Here is a 21,788-nt window from a genome sequence, read left to right on the forward strand (position 1 = left end):
GGGCTGCTGGAAATTGGGGCAAAAAGGAGAGAACTACTCGAGGTTTACTAAGCACAGCAATGTAACAGCTCCTGCTTGCAGGGGAACAGCAGGGACCTGGTTTAGAAGCTGAAATGAGGGTATAAACCAGGACAGAAACCTGTGCAAGCCAACATGAGGCAATATATTTGTAATATTTGCCCATTTGTGCATTTAATATGTTAAACACACGACAGTTGTGTCACCTGAAGACATTCCTGTGTTTGGTTTGAGCAGACACAGCCAATTCTGTGATGAAATCCAAGCCCTCCAAAGTGTCAGTGACTTTGCTATGTCCAACCTACACTGATTTGTTTTGATAGAAATCTGTTTACCCTGCCTTGATAATATTCTTTATGGCCACGTTCAGGCTGAAGCCCCTAATTTAAAGTGACATTACATTAAGGTCTAATTCCAACTGGTGCCATTAAAGAGCAGAGCTGGACAGTCTAAAAAAAGCTCGTTTGACAGAGGTTTACTGATGGGTGACCCTACCTCAGCTCATTTAGGAGAGAAAATTGATCGAGTTTAAAAACGAAATTGGCTTTCATGGCTCTGTATGATACAAACAAAAGAAATTGGGTGGTTAATTCACAGTGTACTGTGGGCACCAGTTGAACCATCCAACCAGGAAAATTTGGAAATACTTTTTTATTTTTTGATTCACCTAGTTGGGTTTGTGTCACCTCACTCTTTTGTAGTCTCTATCCCTCCCCTTTGGCTGATCCTGAGTGTTGCATTTTCTGCCTAAGAAAAAAAATGTTGTCCAAATAATATGTATGTCATTTTTCTTCATAATTTGCAATTTATCACATCTTCCTCAAAAGTGTTTTAAACTAATGTAGCATTTTAATTAGCAGTTATTACCCATCTCGATGACTTGTATATAATTTAAAAATACATGAAAATTAATATATTATATTTAACAGAGATTTCCAATTAAGCATGAAAAAATTGTTTAATTAGTTTAAAATTATTAATGAAAGCTACAGTAACCTAGAAGCTGAAAATTTCCTAAAACTAGAGAAGATCCTTAAATTCTACATTCAGCAGTGTAACCACAAGCTCCTGGAATTTTAAATTTCTATCCTCATGGTGGCCTTTGACTGCTCTTATAGGTTAACCCAAATGGGTAAATTCAAGTTATGAGGTTTAGAAAAATCAGATCCATGTGAAGAAGCTGGAATTCTTTGCTGATGCTACTTTTTCAGATTTGGGAACAGCATTTGATTCAGTGTAGAGCACAGACTCCGTGACCAATAATAACTTACACACAAATTAACCATTTTGCCCCTGGTCACACACTTTTCCATAATCCTGCCAGATCCATGATCCTGCCACATCTCCTGACTCCAGACTGCCAAAGACATTTGTGCGTTAGCTAATAGAAAATCTCTTCTTTTGATATTTCCCCCATCTGATGCACTTACAGAAAAATTACCAAAAATAACACAGCAGAAATAAATGAGATACCACAGGAACCACGTGAGAGTGTGGAAGAGGTCTGATGAAGCAGCAGCACGCCATGTGGCTGACAAAAGCCTTTGTCACACAGGGCTGTGAAGGTGCCTGATCCAAACCTTGATAAACCATCCACTGTCAGGCCTTTGGAATGAAAATCTGATGAGCTGGGAGCCCCTCTGTGCTTCCTGTGCGTGTCTTGACCTCTGGGGAGAGGAATGAGCAATCCCCCTTGTGACACGCAGGATCTGGGAATAAAGACCTGTATCCAGACATGTTCCTGTCAAAAATAACGGGAGCTGTGCAGGCACTGGAATATTTAAGTGCCCCTCCAGTGCAGCCAGCAGCCTGGGCTTTTTATTAAATCAAGGTTTTCAAAACCTTTGAGGAGTATCTTACACACACCATGTGAGTAGAATCTTTGCATCCTTTGAAGAAGAGTATATGAGAAATTAAAAATAAGACCAGGAGCATAAATAAATAAATAAATAGAGGTGTGTAGTAGAGTGATTATGCAATAACCATCAGAATGTCTGGTTTTACAGACTAGGTGCACTTACCTTTGAGGTTTTTTGTCAGATTCTTTCTTTGATGAATAATGAATCAAGTACAATTACAATCTTCCTTGTAGAGTTCAAAATGTTGCTGATATCTACCTTTTAACTCTTTTTCACTGTCTCTGAGTAAGACTTTAGCTGCCAATATCAGATGTCTTTTTATTTTCTTCACCTGCATCTATCAAACATTTTATGAGATCCTTGTTTTCTGTGCCAAACTACCACAATTGAATGAACTAGACTCTAAAACATGATAAAAGTGTGAATCTAGTCCTTGAATATCGTACATGCTCAGAATATGTACCATCAAAAGTATAATCAAGTATTTTAAATACTAATTTATTCAAAAAATTGCCATTAAAAAGAATAATTTAAAAATAAAAATATACCAACCTGTTTTCCAGTTGCCTCTATGTCATCTCCCATGCACCACTTCAGTTATGTAAATTGCCATGTAGTTTGTCTTGGGTTATAATCTCCAGGCTCAGTATTTTTCTCCAAAACCTCACTATTTAAATACAGTCCTCTGCTCAATTGTCCTCCATGCAGCTTCAGTTATATTACAAAGAATCATTCATAAATTCTCAAATTACTTATTTTCTCCAAAACTTGTCTCAATCTTTCTCAGAAAAAAAAGAACATTTCCATTCCATTTTGAGAATGCTTAAGAACAGCAGGTTCCTGATCCTCCTTTTATAAATAATCTCCAAAGTTCTTCAGAAGAAAAATGCAAGTTTAGCAGAAAAGAAAGTAGTTTAAACCACGGTCCTAATAGAGAACTGAGACAAGGCAAATTGGATTGACATAAAATGTTGATTGGCTTCAAGTTCATACGAGCCATAGTGGCCATTAAGAACAGCAATAGCAAAAATCAGAAAGAAAAAGAGAGGGAATAAAAGTAATGACGATAATTGTCAGTGAGACAGCAGTGAAATTGATCCCGTACTCACTGATCTTAGTCATTGCCATCCAAAATGTCATGGATAATACAACCATGGATAATACAGTGTTATCATTTCGGATCTCAAGAGCTAGGAATTCACAGAAAATGCACTGTCAATGATGATCAGAATTTTTAAGAGACCTTCTTTCTACTAAGAGGAGCTACAAGATAAAAATACCAAAGCATTCACCTCTGGAAAGAAATGCTGGAGTTTCCCAGAGATGACCAGTGTGCAGACACAGGAGAATCCAGTACAAAGTAAGGGCCAAGTGTCCAAATGATTGATTCATGTGGCTCACAGTATGCACTATGGACACCAGGTGACCACCAAAGCTGCTCTGCCACTTCTCAGCTGGGCAGGACAGAGGAAATGCAGCAAAAAGCTCCTGGGCTGAGATTAGGACAGGGAGAGACCCTTCACCTTATCACCATGGGCAAAACAGACCCAACTTGGGCAAAATTAATTTATTATCAATCAAATCAGAGTAGGATAACGAGAAATAAAGCCAAACATTAAAACACCCTTCACTCAGCCCTCCCTTCTTCCCAAGATGAACATTACTCCTGATTTTCTCTACCTAATTCCCTCAGAGGCACAGGGGGACAGGGAATGGGGGCTGTGGTCAGTTCATCATTGTCTCTGGCACCCCTTCCTCCTGTTCATTCCTAACCCTTCTCCTGCTCCAGGGAGGGGTCCTTCCTACAGGAGATGGTCCATGAACTTCTTCAAATGACTCCTTCATGTGGGCTGCATGCTCAGACTGCTCCAGCCTGGTCCCTTTCCATGGGGTGCAGTCAGTCCCTCAGGAGCTGCTCCAGCCTGGTCCCTTTCCATGGGGTGCAGTCAGTCCTTCAGGAGCTGCTCCAGCCTGGTCCCTTTCCATGGGGTGCAGTCAGTCCCTCAGGAGCTGCTCCAGCCTGGTCCCTTTCCATGGGTGCAGTCAGTCCTTCAGGAGCTGCTCCAGCCTGGTCCCTTTCCATGGGGTGCAGTCAGTCCTTCAGGAGCTGCTCCAGCCTGGTCCCTTTCCATGGGTGCAGTCAGTCCTTCAGGAGCTGCTCCAGCCTGGTCCCCTGTGCCAGCAAACCTGTTCCAGCTTGGGCTCCTCTCTCCACAGGGCCACAGGTGCTGCCAGGAGCTGCTGCAGCGTGGAGTTCCCGGGGTCACAGCCTCCTTCAGGCAGCCCCTGCTGCCGTGTGGGGCCCTGCAGGGGCTGCAGGGGGATCTCTGATCCATCCTGGACCCCACGGGCTGCGGGGGCACAGCTGCCTCTCCCTGGGCTGCACCCGGGCTCAGGGGAACCTCAGCTGCAGCTCCTGGAGCAGCTCCTGGCCCTCCTGCCCTGCCCTGGGGGTTTGCAGAGCTGCTCCTCTCACAAATTCCCACTGCTGTCACCCAGCTGCAATTCCTCGGGGATTTCCTCCCCCTTCCCAGATGTTCCCCAGAGCTGCTGCCACTGTCACTGCTGGGCCCAGCCTTGGCCAGGGGTGGGTCTGGCCTGGAGCTGGCTGGAATTGGCTCTGCTGGACACAGGGGAAGCTTCTGAAAATTTCTCTTAAAAGCCACCCCTGTATCCCCCCACCCTGCATCCCCCCTCCTTGCCACACCAACCCAATACAGCACTTTTGATTCATTTGATAGTTTAATTTTTCCCATTCCTGAGAAGAAAATGCTTCATAGCAACCACAGCTCTGACCTTCTTCCATATATTTCCTAGATCAACACAGCAAAATCTCTTAGAGAGCACTGCCAGAACATTGCTGCTGGGTCTTTGAACATGCCTGAGGATGAGTGGCAGTGCCATGAGTCTTGGTTACTGGAGAGGTGTTTCTGGGGGGCAGGTTGCTTCCTTCTCCAGGTCAAACACCTTCCAAAATACATCATTCTGCCAGTACAGAATAGAACTGGATTTCCGACTCTCCTGAAATATTCACTTCTGGATGTCTTTAGGTGGTCCTGTTGTTCTTCTGGAAGACACCTATGTCCTACTCATCAACAAAGATTAGCTAATGAGGCCACCATGAACTGATGACAAGACACATCTGAAGTGGACACTCATTTTTCTGTTGTATCCTATTCAGCTGGAAAATATTTAAAACAGGCCATTTTTAAAAATGGACATTTCTTTCACCAAAGTGGAAGTGTTCTTGCAGAGATCACTGGACAATATGAATGCTCTGCCTCAGTAAAGTACAAAACCTACAAAGCTACCTGAAACTTGTGAGCAAGGGGAATTTCATCTCCCAGCTTGGTGACCTATTTAATATCAAAGTTAGTGTTTATCCATATGTGGCATAATGCTGAAGTCTTTGGGGAAAAACTAATGATGTGATGAAAGCATTTAATAGCACCTCTGATGTAGAGAAGGGCTATGTGAAAGTATCCTCCAAACAGCACCCTTATGGGTTTCTGAACCAGAAATGGAAGCTCAAGAACTTTCTGAACACAGCTTTTTGTCTGTAAAGGGACTCCTTGGTGACACCTTGCATGAAGAAGCCATCTAAAGAATTAAATCTAATTACTGTATATATACATATATATATATATACAAATCTTTTAAACCAAAATATCTCTGTTGAGCCATTTTTGGCTGTGACCAGAAATATCTGCAAAAAAAAGTTCATTCTAAGGGTCCAATGTGTAGACAAATTGCTTAAGTCCAGCTTTGTTAACGATGTAAGCAATCATGTCCTTCCCAAACAGACTGGTGAGTAATAGTAAAGTAAGGAAAGACTCTCAGGCCAAGAATTTATCAGGAATTTCTTGGTCTGGTAGGATTCTCATACACCTGCCTTTTGTGCAGAGGTCCTTTCTGGGCAGGATGAGGCTGCAGGTGCCAAATGCCAGTCTCAGTTCAGCAGGAGCAGTTCTCTTTAGTTGCTCTGGCTTTAGTTTTTTAGTTGGTCTGGGGATGACAAAATACCATGATCAACACTTCCTGAATCCCAAAGGACTGGCAACAGATGAGTTTGCAGCAAGTATAAATTGATAATTAACGCTCTCCAAATTCCCCAATTAATGCAGACCAGTGAACTGTTACAATGCTAAATATCTTAACTTTCCATACTCAGTTTGTCCTCTGACAATCTGAGAGGAGTTTATTTCAAACAAGGGATGTGATTAGCTAATGCTGCAAAGAATACTGGGATTATCAGCAACAGCAGTCCTGAGCAAAGCAGTTCAATCAGTATTTAGTTTACCACTTGATTTCCTAATCATTTATTCCAACAGCAAAGACTGGACCATGTTGTAACTTATGCAGTTAATTCTCAGTGGTGTGTTTTCCTTTTGCACCATTGCCTGCTTGTTTAGCTGTTAGCAGGCAGCAGAGGAATAAACAGCAAAGGGAAAAAATATTATATCCCTAATAAAACAGAGAATTCTACGATAGGCTTTGCATTCAGCCAAAGGCTGGGCACCCTTGGTGTGTTTAGACACAAATGAACAAGGCAAAATATATTTATATCCATGCAAGTACTTGATTAAACTTCACATCCATTATTGCACTATCCACACTAGAAATACCTTTACCTTAATTCTGAATACACTTGGACTAAGTGGGTCTTCTGGCTGGGAATTAGTGTTAAAAGATAACATGTTGGAAGCTTGCAGAGCAGAACAGTACAAAATAAACCAGTTCTGGATGTGCTGCATACCTGTGCTATGATAACATATTCATCTACTGAGACAAGGGAGCTGGCTTTCAGAAAACTGCAATGAGCATCACTGCCAGTTAAGGCTGACCTTTGAAAGACGGTACCTGGCCTTTCATCTTCAAAACTATATTTTGAAAGGTAATTAAAGGAAAAAATAAGGAAAGAGTGACACTAACATGACAGCTGTTGAGGAGGACATAAACAAACATTTGCCTTTGGCAGCAGATATCTAAAATTTAACATTTGAAGTAACATAACATATGAGAAGTAAAAGGTCTGTCTGTGTGCTCTGCATCACTGGGATACCAGAAATGGCTTCTAAAGGCACTTAATTTGAAGGAGATCCATTTCCCTATTAGAGGTACAACAGTAGCATTCCTAATTCACAGGATTTGGCACACGAAATGACATGACTGTTTCCAAAAAACATTGATTCGTTTTGAATTTAAAAAAAGAGAATAGAGAGGTTAAGACTCAGGTAATGAAGATAATGGTCTGAGAGCAAAGCCCTCCAGAGAAGAGCACTGACAGTATCATTTCTAGATTAGCACTCCAGAACTTTCACTATCTCCCTTCTGACTACACAACAACTTTGAGCACAACTGGCTGGTTGTGCTTAAATTGGCACTTTTTTTCAATAAAATATTATTTGATCTGCCTGTTGGAAAAAAGGCAACGAACCTTCTGTATTTGCAAAGTCCACAGGCAAATCTCTACAGGCAAATGCCAAGGTTTGGTAGAAAAAAGCTGTGGAACATAAGACTCATCCCATGCAGATATTCACAGAATCCCAGGAAGGTTTGGGCTGGAAGAAACATTAAAGATTATCTCATTCCACCCCTGCCATGGGCAGGGACACCTCCCACTGTCCCAGGCTGCTCCAAGCCCCAATGTCCAGCCTGGCCTTGGGCACTGCCAGGGATCCAGGGGCAGCCCCAGCTGCTCTGGGCACCCTGTGCCAGGGCCTGCCCACCCTCCCAGGGAACAATTCCTGCCCAATATCCCATCCAGCCCTGCCCTCTGGCACTGGAAAAATGCTGCACTAGATCTCATCTTAAAGTCCCATTTAAGAAGATTGCCTCATTTCACTAAAGGCATCAGAACATAACTAAAGATGAAAGATAAAAATCTCTTTTCCCTCTTGCTCCCCTCTCTCCATCTGGAAAAAAAAAAAACAAAAAAAACATTCCTTTATGAATTTAACCCTTCTGTAGCTGTATTTGTAAGATATTGGTAACAAAGACTGAAGTTTTAGGCTGGCATTACTCAATCAACTTCTGGGAGAGATACTGAGCCTGAACTGCCATCAGATCAGTTGTTTTTATACCCTGCTCTGCAGTTTTGTACTCCTAATCAGTATTCAACAACAACAGGAGATCCCTGAATTTTCTTGCTGGATGGTCTGGGTGGGACCGTAAAAAGAAAGCAATTCTGTGTTCTTGTAAGCAACAAGGATATACACTACAACACAGAAAGGCTTCTGTTAGAAAATCAGAGGAGCTTCACAAATGGACTCACCTATTTCCAGCAGCAGGTCTGCAGCTCCACAGAGATGCTCAGGGAAACCTCATCCCATATTCCTGGAGGAAATAAAAAAGGCTTTAAGGACACCAGCACAGCACATGTCTATATCTTCTGACCCAAATTTGGCCAAGATCTACGAGGGAACAAGTGGTGCTGGGCAGAAGGCAGCTGGGCTTGGAGACTGACAGATGTTTCACGGTGTGAGAGGAGCAGTTTGGCAGAGGAGCAGAGCTCACCCCACAGTGAAGTGCTCCATCGCTGACATTTTCAGAAGTGCTATCTACTTCCAGCAGCTTCAAGAAACCTCTTGGAAAATAACAAAACAAGCCTTACGTTTGTTTATTTCTCAGCCATCTTCCCCCAAACTGTACATGTAAGAATACTGAGGTAGAAAGTGCTTTTATATTGATTGTTTTTTCCTCTTTATATTTGACAGCTGGAGTGTTAAAACAGAATTCGGAGTAAATTAAAGCAGTAACAAAATTACACAGGGCAGCTGTTTCAGCTATTTCCACAGAGCAATGCTCTTTCGAAGAGCTAATGAATCTAATGGAATCTAACAGACACTGCCAAAGCAGCAATAAGTGATTTAAAATGTAGGGGAAAGTCTCATATAAACAGCCTCCCCAAGCACTAAATGAAGTAACATGAAGCTCTTGGGGCTTCTCACTTTTAACAAAAAATCAAATAGATCTCTGTTCATTTATTACAGTGGTGCCCACAAGCTCTCTCCAGTACAGGACCTGTCAGAATTTCTATTATCCTTCTCATTATTGAAGTGTTTGTCACTTACCTAATTACAAATGTGCTCGAGGCTGTAGCTTGCTTTCACTTACTGCCTGGTTAATCCCCATTTCCCATTTCACTCAAATTTTGAAATGATTTTTTTGTTTATTCTATGTAAAAGAATAAAGATGAGAGGTTTGTTCAGCTACTGGAATTCTTCTGTTTTGCTCTAAATGTTGCCTATAAAAGCTGATACGTGGGAAGTGTTTCACTGTAAGTCATCCAAATGGGGCAAATTTGGTTTCTTTGCTGGGGAGGAGGTGCTGACCCTCCTCAACCAGCTCTGAGGAGGGAATCTGGGCAAGAACCTGGGGTGTGCTCTGAACGGGGCTGAATGTTTGGTTTATAGCACTCTGGGGTTATTTTCATTCCTTCCAGGGGTCATGGGGTGCAGGGAACCCCCTGCCAGGATGGATTTGAGAGGGACCAAACTTCCCAATGTCTGAGGAAAGCCCCTGGAAGAGCCAGCACAGCCACACCTTGGGTAGTACTGATTTCACAACAAAATAAACCTTTCAGGCTCTTGATGAGACTCTCAAGATTCTAAAAGCACTTCAAAGTTCTTCCCAATGACCTTCCATGATCTGCCTTCCCTGGATGTGGAGCTCTGACTCCTCAGTGCCTTCAAAGGGCTGCCAAAGCACTTAGAATCAGTCTCCTGAGTGGAATTCTTGCAGAGGGATGAACTGTGCCCTCATCTTCCTCAAAGGAGGCCAAAGCCTTCTTGAAAGGAGCCATTCATGCCAGTCAGGGATAGGAGTGGAGAAACTAAACACGATCAAATAAAAAGTCAGATTCAAAGTTCCTGTGTGAACTCCTCCCCATGGACGGCTGCAGATCTTCCTTAGGAACGGCTGGAAGTCCTGCTCTGCATTTCTGATGAGTGCACACAGCAGGACCCTCATCTTTGCACTGTGCCCTTCTCAGGCCACGCTTTGCCACCCAGTTTTCTACACTGGGTGACTCAGGAGAGCAAATTCTCTAAAAAAAGAGAGAGATTTGATATTTTCACTCATCCTCACATCAGATAAATCACTCATTTCCCTGTAGTTCAAGATTTTCCTTTCTGATTCACATCCAATGTAAGAAACAACAACCTTTTCTTCTCAACCTTTTCTTCTGTTACTGAAGCATTTTTGTGACAGTCTTTAAAGCAAGTTTTTTCATATTTCACATATATTTAATGATTATAAGCATATGTCAATGCCCAGCATCATTTCAGTTATAGCAAATGATTTCAAATCTAAGAGATTAAATTTAAAGGCAGGTTCTCCTTTTTAGCTTGAAGTTTTAGTCAGATTTAACTCCCAGTATTTACATTTCTTGGGCAGAATTTATAGTATTTAATTTAGTCTGCTCAAGCACAAACTAACTGGATCTGAGCACAAAATATGTTTGCATGCCTTGCATTTTTATTACCTTTTTCTTCAGAAAGACTCATCGCTGTATTTTTTACAAACTAGTTTCATTCATTTTTCAGAGGAAAGCTGCTAACAAATTAGTTTCATTCATTTTTCAAAGGAAAGCTGCTAACAAATTAGTTTCATTCATTTTTTTCCAAATGAAGCTGCTGTTCTGCTCAGATTCACACTCAAAACTGAGCAGTTCTGTGAGCTGACACCCCCAGAGCTACGAAACCTCCGTAATGGTTGAGATTGCACAGAGTATATCAAAAAGGCAGATGTGCTGCCCCATGGACTGTTGAATCATATTGGCAATTTTGACTATAATTAATAAATAATAATCTCAGCATATGCTCCAAGTTGTGGCCCTGAGCAAACACATGTAAAAGATAAGCTTAGTTACCATGTAAATAAAGGGAAATGATGTATATGTCTTTAAGTGGTTTTGTAAGCAAGGTCTGGAAGTTTGATTAATATCTAAACAGCTATCCCCAGCAACATGCTAATCAGATGTCAATTACTTGCTAAAATAGTTGCATTTACGATGTTAATTGAAACTAAACTTGCTAAAATGATTTATTAATCCTAGTTTTCAAACTCTTTAATTATTGTACTCGTGGAAAGACCACACTCGTGCTTCAAGTGGCTCCTTTAAATTAACATCTTGAATAGGAATGCTGAGAGAATTTATTCAAGAACTGTGTGGTTCATAAAACCCATATACTTTTATCGTAAAGCCAGTCTGATACAGTGTCTTAATTTCATTTCTCTTTAGAGGTAGGAAGAGAGCAAATACTCTGTGCTTAGAATATTAATCCATACTGTGTTCACACAGAATAGTGTTCAAATTTCAGTATTGCAGAAAAACAAAGCCTGGCTGTTTCTGACACAATGGAATCACCTGCTCTTTTTAATCACTGAACCTTGATGTGGTCTTGATAAAATTATAAATTCTGATTTGTTAATAAAACCAGTCATGGGAGGTCACCTGAACAGAAGAATGTTTTAGTACATGCTAAGCAAAGTCCAGATTTAATGATTAAAATAGATTGTCCTGACTTCTCTATTATAGCTTAAATTCTGATAAGTCACTATTAATATGGAACTGTCATGCATAACAGATACTCATGATTTAGATAAATGAACATAATATGAAAAAAAAAAAAGACTAAAATTTTAGTACACTGATCATTTACCCTGAAATAAAAGTTTCAAACCTCTTTTCCTTAAATCCAAGTCAAAGAGAATTTTTAGGGATTCAACATTTGAAATAACAGACCTTGAGTTGCTCCCGGGCTGGGTTTTAGCTTATTTTATTCCAAGTGTAACTTAAATTTGGTGAATTTTTGCAGTCATACAAACCAGGAGAGGGCATTCCAGAGGCTCCCTCATCAGTGGTGCACACAACCTTGGAAATCGTGGGAAACACCTGCTAAACAAAGAAGTTCTCTTCCATAGCAAAAAGCCCAAATGAGCTCAATAAATTCCTCCACAACATTCATGCCCTTAAAACTTGTGGCTAAGCTGAGCGCAGCTGCAACATCAACAACCTCAAGAGTGACACCTCCAGATTCTTGGCTGATCAGATCTATGCATCCTCCTCCAAAAAAATTGCCTCTGTAGAAAGCCAAGGCTTTTTTGCTTTAAGGTCTGATGAAAAACTAATGGATATCCAATGCCTGAAGGAGCTGCAGGAAAGCTGGAGAGAGACAATTGCCAAGGGCTGCAGGGACAGGACACAGGGAATGGCTGCCCAGTGCCAGAGGGCAGGGCTGGATGGGAGATTGGGCAGGAATTGTTCCCCATGAGGGTGGGCAGGCCCTGGCACAGGGTGCCCAGAGCAGCTGGGGCTGCCCCTGGATCCCTGGCAGTGCCCAAGGCCAGGCTGGACATTGGGGCTTGGAGCAGCCTGGGACAGTGGGAGGTGTCCCTGCCCATGGCAGGGGTGGCACTGGATGGGCTTTAAGGTCCCTTCTAACCCAACCTAACCCAACCCATTCCATAATTCTATGATTTTATGACTCCCTATTAATTTCAAAGGGTTTTAGATGTGGCTCTTAATAAGAAGGGCTCTAAAAATCTGTGCAGTGGACACCTTCCTACTTAGCAAATACAGTTCCTTAGCAACTAATCAGTGAAGAAGAAATGAATGATAGAAAATGTTAAGAGTTGGTTAAAAATTATATAAACCCTGATAGGAAGAAAGATCTACAATGAAAGTTGATGAATAAACTGAGTGATCCTGCCTGCCCCTGTGCCCAGCCCGGGGGCACCTCTGGAGTGCTGTGTCCAGCTCTGGATCCTCAGCACAGCAGGGCCAGGGAGCTCCTGGAGCGGGGCGGGCGGAGGAAGGGAAGGCTGGACTGACTACTGCATGTCAGCTACAGCAAAATCATCTCTGGTTCAGCATTGAACAAGGGCAACAAAGAATCAGCAGCTTCTTTGAGTTTTCTGATTAATAGTGGGATATTTAATGAATGTACTGGATACTCTCCTGTCCATTCTGTTTCCTTTAGCCTCTTTTCTCCCACTGAGCTGCAACAGATGAGCACAACCTTCATAAGTCAGCTTCACTCAGATCTCAGTGACCAAAAGGCAAAGAATTGTAATTAGCTGGGATAACATTAGGCCATTTAAATTAGGCCATTTAAAGCAACTGCCATTATCCACAGATAATGCTCTTGAATGAGCTGTATTTATCTCAGGGAATGCTTTGGGTTGGGAGGGACCTTAAAGCCCATCCAGTGCCACCCCTGCCATGGGCAGGGACACCTCCCACTGTCCCAGGCTGCTCCCAGCCCCAATGTCCAGCCTGGCCTTGGGCACTGCCAGGGATCCAGGGGCAGCCCCAGCTGCTCTGGGCACCCTGTGCCAGGGCCTGCCCACACTTAACTGTAGAAAATTTCTTCTTTGTATCTCATCTAAATCTATTCTCTTTCAGTTTAAAAGATGTTATCAAAGAAGGTTAGGGGGGAAAAAAATTGTTTTACCTGTGACATACAGCACAGAGTTTCTTATTCTAGAGAGCAGAGTATGTTTTAAAATTTGAGCCAGATTTAAATTAATAATCACCTTATTCTGCTTTATGACTTCAATATTTCTTCATATGTAAATCTAAATTTCTTTAAAAAAATCATGGCTCATATCACCCTCCCTGTAAATGTTGATATTTTCACCTGAAGTGGTGTAGTCACAAGGAAAAATCTATTCCACTCAGGCACATTATGTCTAAAAAGATATAAATGATGCAATAAAGCACTGCGTTAAATATTTCAAGAAATCTCAGTGTAACTGTGGATACAAATACACTCAGAGCACTAAAATTCCAAGAAACTGCTGAGAAACCATAAGGTTTACATTAATTTGCAATGTGCTGCCTCCTGACTAATGTGCTTTCCTTCTTCCACTGTTAAAGTTCACAGAAAAAAAATTTTGCTTTTTAACTCCGTTTTCTTTCTAAAGAATACAAAAAAAAAAACCTGCTGTTAAAACTCAGTCAGTGGTAGAATGATGATCAAATCACTGCCTTAATAAAAAAAATTATTTTTCCTGACACAGCCTGGCACTGGAATCAGCTGCAGGTTCTGATTTAGGCTTTATACCCATGGAAAGACCAAAGGTTATCCAACTATGCTCATAAAGGAGATTTCTCACCCTGACTCTGCAGCTGAACATTTAATATCTTCTCCTAGGAGGAAGATCTCTTCAACACACGAGCAGGCTGTGCCCTGCTGGGATGAAGCTGAAGATGATGGATGGAAGGTTGGGACAACAGAAGCATGGGACAGACAGACCCCTGTCAGATCCACTGCAGCTCTGCAATGAATTAGGGGCCTAAACAACACTGAGATAATTGAGATTACACATCCAGCTCACACAAGGGCTCCACTGCATCCCCACGGGCCCCCTGAGCTGCCCAGTGCTGCTGCAAATCAAACTTCAAGCAACGTGTGTTGAGTGGGAAAGAAAAAACAAAATGTGACTGTAAAAGGATTCACCACCTTAAGCCAAGATTACCAGAGGGAGAGACAGAAAGAGTGGGAAATTTTCGAAGAGCAGTGATAAGAGCTGAACAGTAAGTGTGGAATGCAAGGAGTAAAAACCCAAAGCTGAGGAACTGTGGATTTGACCACACCAAGAGCAGCTAAAGGGGAAGGAGAGGTTTCATTTTGCAGTTGACACTTCATTTACAACATCCTGGAAAGAGATGTTCAGACAAATTCCTGTTGTTGTTATTCTTATTAACTTTACAGTTAAAACCAGCATTTAGTTAAATGTATTAATTGGGATGGCAGAAATTGAAGTGAGACAGGAAATTTGCAAATTTGGAACTTCAGCTTTCAAGACAAACTTGCCCCAAAGACTTGTTAAAAGAACAAAGCACAGCTGTACTTTATAAACATGAATTCTTTCTATGATGGCTGCACTTCTATTAATTGTAGACTAGATCCAGTATTCTCCAGTGTTTAGCTTATTTATTGCAATTCTTTTGCATTTGCCCTCATTCGTTATACTAAACATCAAGTGCATGCAGTGGGATTTTTAAATTGCTTCAGCCCAAGAGCAATCATTATATAAAGATGTCCTCAGGGTACTGAAATATCTACACCACCTCCTTACATGTACAGGAGATGCAAACAGACACTATCTCTTGTAAAACTGGATTTTGTTTCTGTTCAAGAAGGAAACAAATGTGGCCTCTGAGTATCAATATTAAACAAGGGCCACTGGTAGGCAATTAAAATCACAGAATTATAGAGCCCCAGAATGGTTTGGGTTGGGAGGGACCTTAAAGCCCATCCAGTGCCACCCCTGCCATGCCCAGGGACACCTCCCACTGTCCCAGGCTGCTCCAAGCCCCAATGTCCAGCCTGGCCTTGGGCACTGCCAGGGATCCAGGGGCAGCCCCAGCTGCTCTGGGCACCCTGTGCCAGGGCCTGCCCACCCTCATGGGGAACAATTCCTGCCCAATCTCCCATCCAGCCCTGCCCTCTGGCACTGGGCAGCCATTCCCTGTGTCCTGTCCCTGCAGCCCTTGGCAATTGTCTCTCTCCAGCTTTCCTGCAGCTCCTTCAGGCCCTGCAAGGCCACACTGAGCTCACCCCAAAGCTTCTCCTCTGCAGGCTGAACAATGCCAGCTCTGGCAGCCTTTCCTCCCAGCAGAGCTGCTCCATCCCTCTGCTCATGCTGCTGCCTCCTCTGGGCTCTGTGCAGCAGCTCCAGCTCCTTCCTGTGCTGGCCCCAGGGCTGGGGCAGCTCTGCAGGTGGGCTCTCAGCTGAGGGGCAGAGAAAAGAGGACAGTGTGGAGAGAAGAGAGGAAATAAAACCCAATTAAATCGTGGATATCTAAGCTTCCCATCAGAGTGTGAGTGACACCTGTGCCAACAAGAAGCGCTTTTTGCCAGCCCAAATCAGATGATTTAAAAGTAGATTCAAAGGACAACAGTTTTAATGGTGAGTGCAGGAGGTTTGTGCAGGTGCTGGTTTTTCCTTCCAACTCAGCTCCTCATGTTCATGCCCTGTCCCAGGGCATATTTCACCTGTTGGGATACTCCCAGGTCAGTGGGGTGCATTTAGATTTTTGTCTGTCCCCACAAATCCACTGCAAATTTAGAAGCATTTTACTGATACAAAAAAATAGAATCATTCCAGAGGAACATTTGCGAAAAAATGAAGATTATATAATGAGCTAAAATATTGGGAAGTTCTTTCCTTTATATTACTCCTTACACTTTTTGTGTTTTCTTTCCAAATTCACACATATATCTATATTCATCCAATCTGACACAGAGCATGCAAATGCCCTGGAGGAATGTTCCTCTTTGCCCTTTGCCAGCTACAGTTCTCAGTAATGTGTAAATGAGATGCAAACAATAAAACCTGTTTGTGAAACAGAGAAAAAAGAATGTGCACAATTTTATAGATGGCCAATACTTTACTTTTTCAGCATTTCGAGAAATGCCATGCAAGAATCTGATTTAAAGGGTTCTCAAAGCAGTTTTGAGAAGATTTTAAAATCGGTAACATCACTAAGAATATATATCCATATATAATTTTGTATTCATAATACATAACTCATTATATGTTAAAGGTGTACATGAAAGTGAAGCCCAAAGCAACCAAAATTTAGCAGTCTATCATCTCTACTGATATTAAAATTCACAATGATAAGAGCTGTACACAGAAGGTTTGTCTTCATGTGTGATGGAAAGTTCAAACTGAGAAAAATCTGGAAAAAAATCTGGAAAAATATCTGAAAATCTGTCTGTTAAAAAACAAGAATGCTTTTTCTAAGCGTTATTGGAAGAGATAAAGCAGCTCGGAATTATGTTCACAAATGCAGAACCTCACGTGGCCAATTCAGTGCCTGGGAACTCTCTTTGGAAAACTCTGGAGAGGAGGTTGGAAGAAGAGTCTGGGAACAGGTCTGGACAAAACAGCCTTGGTCCTCGTGTATTTGTATGTGGCAGAGGCATAGACCAGACCAAAATCAAGCAGCTAATTAAACACCTACAGAATGCAGGTATTTTTGATGTTCTCGTTAGTTTTCTGCTTGCTCCCAAGGTAAATAAAGGATAGAAGGTGTGGAAAGACAGAATGTGTCTAGAAAGGATGGAAAGACCAAGGAGATGAGATGCAAGAACACAGACTCACCCAAAAAACCTTACCTAAACCCTGCTGTGCTCAGGCCACGTCAGGAAAAGTGGGAAGCCTTAAAGGATGCTGAACAATGTGAGGCAGTAGCATGTCCAGGAATACATTGTTCTGTTGTCAGATTTGCTAAAATCAACTTATATTTTTGGGGAGAATATTCACAATGTGACTAATCTGCACTACGAGTGTTGTTGGTTTGTATTTGTTTTTATATAGCACAGTTGGGAGTATGGAGAGTGATGGAGAAAAAAATATAAATTACAAATAATATTGACAATTATGTGATAAGTTTTCTAATGAGTTTTGTTGTCTGTATTTCATAGCACAGCCTTCAAACACTAATTTAAGCAAAGATTCAAAGCCCAGAGCTCATCTATCATTAATAATTTTGTGGAACTGGCAATTACTAATATGTGCAGAGTGCCATTTTACTTTATCAAAACGTCCTCTTAAAATTAGGCTGTCTGAAGTTCCCGATGTGCAAATTAAGCATCTAATTTATCTTGCCTGGTCTTCCTGGATGGTTTGATCAGCCCTACACTGTTAGGCAGGCAGAGAGGGAGTGTTAAATGTAAAACAGCAATCTCTCCAAAAATCTATGAAAGGCAACAACAGCAGCCAAGCTGAAGGTCAGAGGTCACCAGCCTCAGCACATGGTGACAAAAAAAGAGAACGTTCCCAGCCTGAGAACATCTTAATTTATGCTGTTTCCAGGAAGCTTTTCTATGTCCTGATCAGGGATTTTCCTGTAAGATATATTATCCAATATCCTGTTCCACCTCAGTGCTACTGGACCTACTGTTATTTGCACCAGTGCTGTGCTGAAGGAAGAGAACTGCTAGAACTTTCCAAACCTCCTTTGCTCTCAGAGGGAGCTACCAGATCCTGAAAGCGAAATTAAAGCAAGTTAACTTCCCTGGCTGGTAGCTTCTCATCAAGATGTGCTCCTAACTAGACACAAAGATTAGACTGAGCACACAGCACAAGGGGAAGGGAACAGGGACACGACAGACGACTAAAAATTATTTTGCTCCTTAATTCTGTGGCCAGCTTGTTTCTCCGAACTCTTGTTTAAGGAGGGAATATCTCTGAAAGCAGATAAACTTCCCTGGGGTAATATTTTGCAGAATGGAACCTACCAAACCCCCTTGCTAGAGTAACTTTCCACAGGGAAGAGTCTATTTGGAATGAAACTAAACAAGCATTACTGCAAGTAAAAAGATTTTGCTGTCCTTGGAGGTTTAGTATCAAACCTAAACAAAATGTAAACCACAGTATTGGGTGCTGCTCCCTGCAATTCCACGTCACTTCTCACAAAGCACTTGTGAGCACAATTCCAACAGGTGCAATTGTAGGAGATAATGACTCGCTTAGCTATTCAAACCTGATAAAACAATCAGCCCTGATGATTCCTCAAGAACATTTAATACAGTGGGCATTTCATTACTGCTTTCCACATTCGCGATATTTAATGGCCATAAATAGATGGAAATGCTTTACATTCAGCTCCTCGCCCTGTGGAATTGAAAGTAGGTTAGAGAGAAAAGTTTAGCAAACAGATTCTGAGGAGTATTTTTTGATTAATGTTAGCACTGACCTGGCACTTGGATAGAATTAAGAGAAAAATGTGCAAATTTACAATGCTTAAAGACAGCATTACCTTGTCATATCGCTTCAAGAGTATTTTCTGCTTTCTTTTTCCTTCTGTCAAAACCTCCACTGTGGCCTTGTCTCCCTTTTCGTAGAATAAGATCATTTACCATGCACACTGCCATTTATGAACCTATCCAAAATATATGAAAGCTCTCTGGAACCAGTAGTTCTGTCTGAGAAGAATGAAGAGAAGCTGGCACAGAGGAAAGCTGGCGCTGTGCCCTCCTCAAAATCTGGTCATTTATTCAGAAGTTGAAACAAAAAGTGTTGGGTCCTCAGCTCCTTTGTGAGGTTTGGATCTTTCCCAACACTTGCCATGACACCTTCCTATAAATCATTTGGAGCTGTTCATTTACCTACACTAGAAAGCTCTTGGCAGAAATGACTCCTGAAAACAATAGATCAGACAGCAAAGAGAAAGATTCTGCAGAGCTTAAAGATTGGGATGGAGAAAACTGACACTGTCTTCCAAAATTACTGGCTCAGGACACTTGATTTTTAGGCTTCCTACATAAAGGCCTCTCCAAAGAGGATGATATTCCTAGGGATTGGAAACCATGACTTTGAGGATTCTCAAATTTACAGCAGCTATATCACAGTCTGAGCTGAATGGCTTCACTTATATCACCATCTCTCTTACCTATTCCAGATAGGAGCCTAATTATGTTTAGCTTGGCTTAATTAGCTATATTTCTGTCTGAGGAGGATTCTTAATTTATTCCTCAGTCTTAAGAACTGACTACTTTATCTAGTGAGATCCTTTTGAAAGAAACAAAATTAAGGTTGCTTTAATTAAGCACTTTCTATGGGAGAGGTACAAACACACACAAACAACCCAACTCCAGAAAATACATGAATGATTTAATGGATAAAATGTGTTCTCTGTGAGGGTGGTGAGGCACTTCCAAGTTGTCCAGAGAAGCTGTGGCTGCCCCTGGATCTCTGGAAGTGTCCCAGGCCAGGTTGGACATTGGGGCTTGGAGCAAACTGGTCTGGTGGACAGTGTTGAAACGGAATGATCTTTAAGGTTCCTTCCAACCCAAACCATTCTGGGATTCTGTGCTTATGCTGCCATTCTACATGAGAGCAAAGACAAGCTCATGATGATCACAGTGTGTGGTGGGTACTAACCCAGCCATACATAATGCCAGCCACAGGGAAAAGCTGACACACTGCACGGGAGGTCAAGAAAAGTTCATCAGGAATTCAGCTGGAACTCTCCTAGCTATTGGTGGCATGGGTGTTTCTGTGGGAGTGATCACAACATAAAGATAGGCAAAGCACCCTAAATATTTCATGAATTTTCGGGTCTGTATGGATCTGTAAGCACACCAAATATATAGTTGGATAAAAAGCAATGTATAATCTAATATAATGTAGCTTAGAGCTGAAAGAGCTGCAAACACAGAACCCTCCTGTCTGAAGTGTCTGTATATCATGTACATCACAGAGGAGGACAAAAGATCAAGGCAATGGGCTGAGTTACAGGCAGAACACTCAGAAGTTATTATGGAAAGACTTACCTTAAACCCAGTATTTGTCTGCAGCAAAAAAAAAATCAATTCCTTCTGTTTACCTGGTTTATGTTATTTTCTAAATGTTTTAGTGAAAGGCTTCAATCTGAGAACTCCAGAGAACTGCAGCCTCAATAACTTCTAAGAGCACCACTACATTTTCAGCATGAATTTCAACACAGCAAAGATCTGCCCAGTCTACAAACTTCTCCCTGGCCTTGGGTAGCCATGGGTTGATACATTTGAGGAAAGTGCAAAGTTCCTTGATCCCCTTTCAGCTGTTTTCTGTCAGGAAAATTTGGAACACAAAGAAAGGAAAGAGTAAGATTCTATTTGAGAACATTTTTGTATTCCTCACTTTCATGTCTGACTGTGCTCCGTGCATTAAACAATATCCCAAAATGGTTTATTCTCTCATTCTCTGATGAGGGAAGTCCTTATGTAGTTTTATATTTTCATTCTGTATGAAAGACCACTATTTTGTTTTATCTGTCACAATATACAAAAGAAAGACAAAGAACATAGAAAACAAAAAGCAAGAATTGCAAAGCTCCTTACATCCTGCTGCAGTGCCCTGTCTTTCTTGCACAAAATATATAAAAAAGGTCTTTGAGATAAATATACCTTATAACTGTTCTGAGTCCCATCATGCCAAGAGAACACAAGGTAGATTACAAACATGACCGGACTTAAAAACTAAATCTTCTGACAAGCCTGACTTGCACATACCTCTGAGATTAGTGAGAAGTTAAAAAGATTTCTTTTCAATTATCATTATTCCTTTAATTTTCTAAGCACTGACAGCCTCAATATCTTGAAACATTTTAGTCTCAGAGGCAGAGGTTTTGCACAAGGCCTACAAAGCTGTAGGGTCTCCTTCTCTGAAGATATCCCACCCCACCTGGGTGTGTTCCTGTACTACCTGCTCAGGTGTCCCTGCCTCCGCAGGGGGTTGGTCCAGGTGAGCAGGGCCAGGGTCTGCTGCAGTTTTATTACATGAAGTCACGTTATCAGATCTCTTTCCCATCATACTTTGAAAAAGTGTGGGGGAAACCAGCTAAAACCCATCAACAAGAGAGAGACCTGCCTGCGGTGAGTGCAGTTTCCCAGCACTCCTTCCTGGCTTACTCTGCATGGTTCCCTTTTCCCTGCTGGGTTCTCTCCCAGGGGTTTGTCTGAGAGGTTTGAAATGAGACTGAGGTGTTCTGCCCCTTATCCTGACCTCGCACTCCAGGCGGCCGGAGATGAAGGCAGATGGAATCTGAGCTCTCAGTTCCCTCTCCCGTGCCCCTTATTCTCTGTTCTCTCTCAGAAATTCATCTCACAGAGGTTTTAAATGCCCTGCCTCATTATTAGCAAATCTGTACCACACTGCAACTGTTCTCACTTTCTGAAAGTGCCTGAGGTCCTGCACCCTCTGACAACACACCATGTGGAGTTATTTTCTTTCCCTTGCCTAGTTAAGAGGTTATTGATTGCCACTCACATGCTGTAATGGATGGCTTTCCATTGCCCACATTTGCATTCCTTCTGTGTTTTAGCCTCTGTTTCTTCCCTTCCCACTGATTCTGTTGTAATTTGCAATGTGTGCACTGGTGTGAAGGTCAATACACTTTGCTGG

This window comes from Coloeus monedula (assembly GCF_965178545.1).
Source record: "Coloeus monedula genome assembly, chromosome: 13".
Taxonomy (NCBI): Eukaryota; Metazoa; Chordata; class Aves; order Passeriformes; family Corvidae; genus Coloeus; species Coloeus monedula.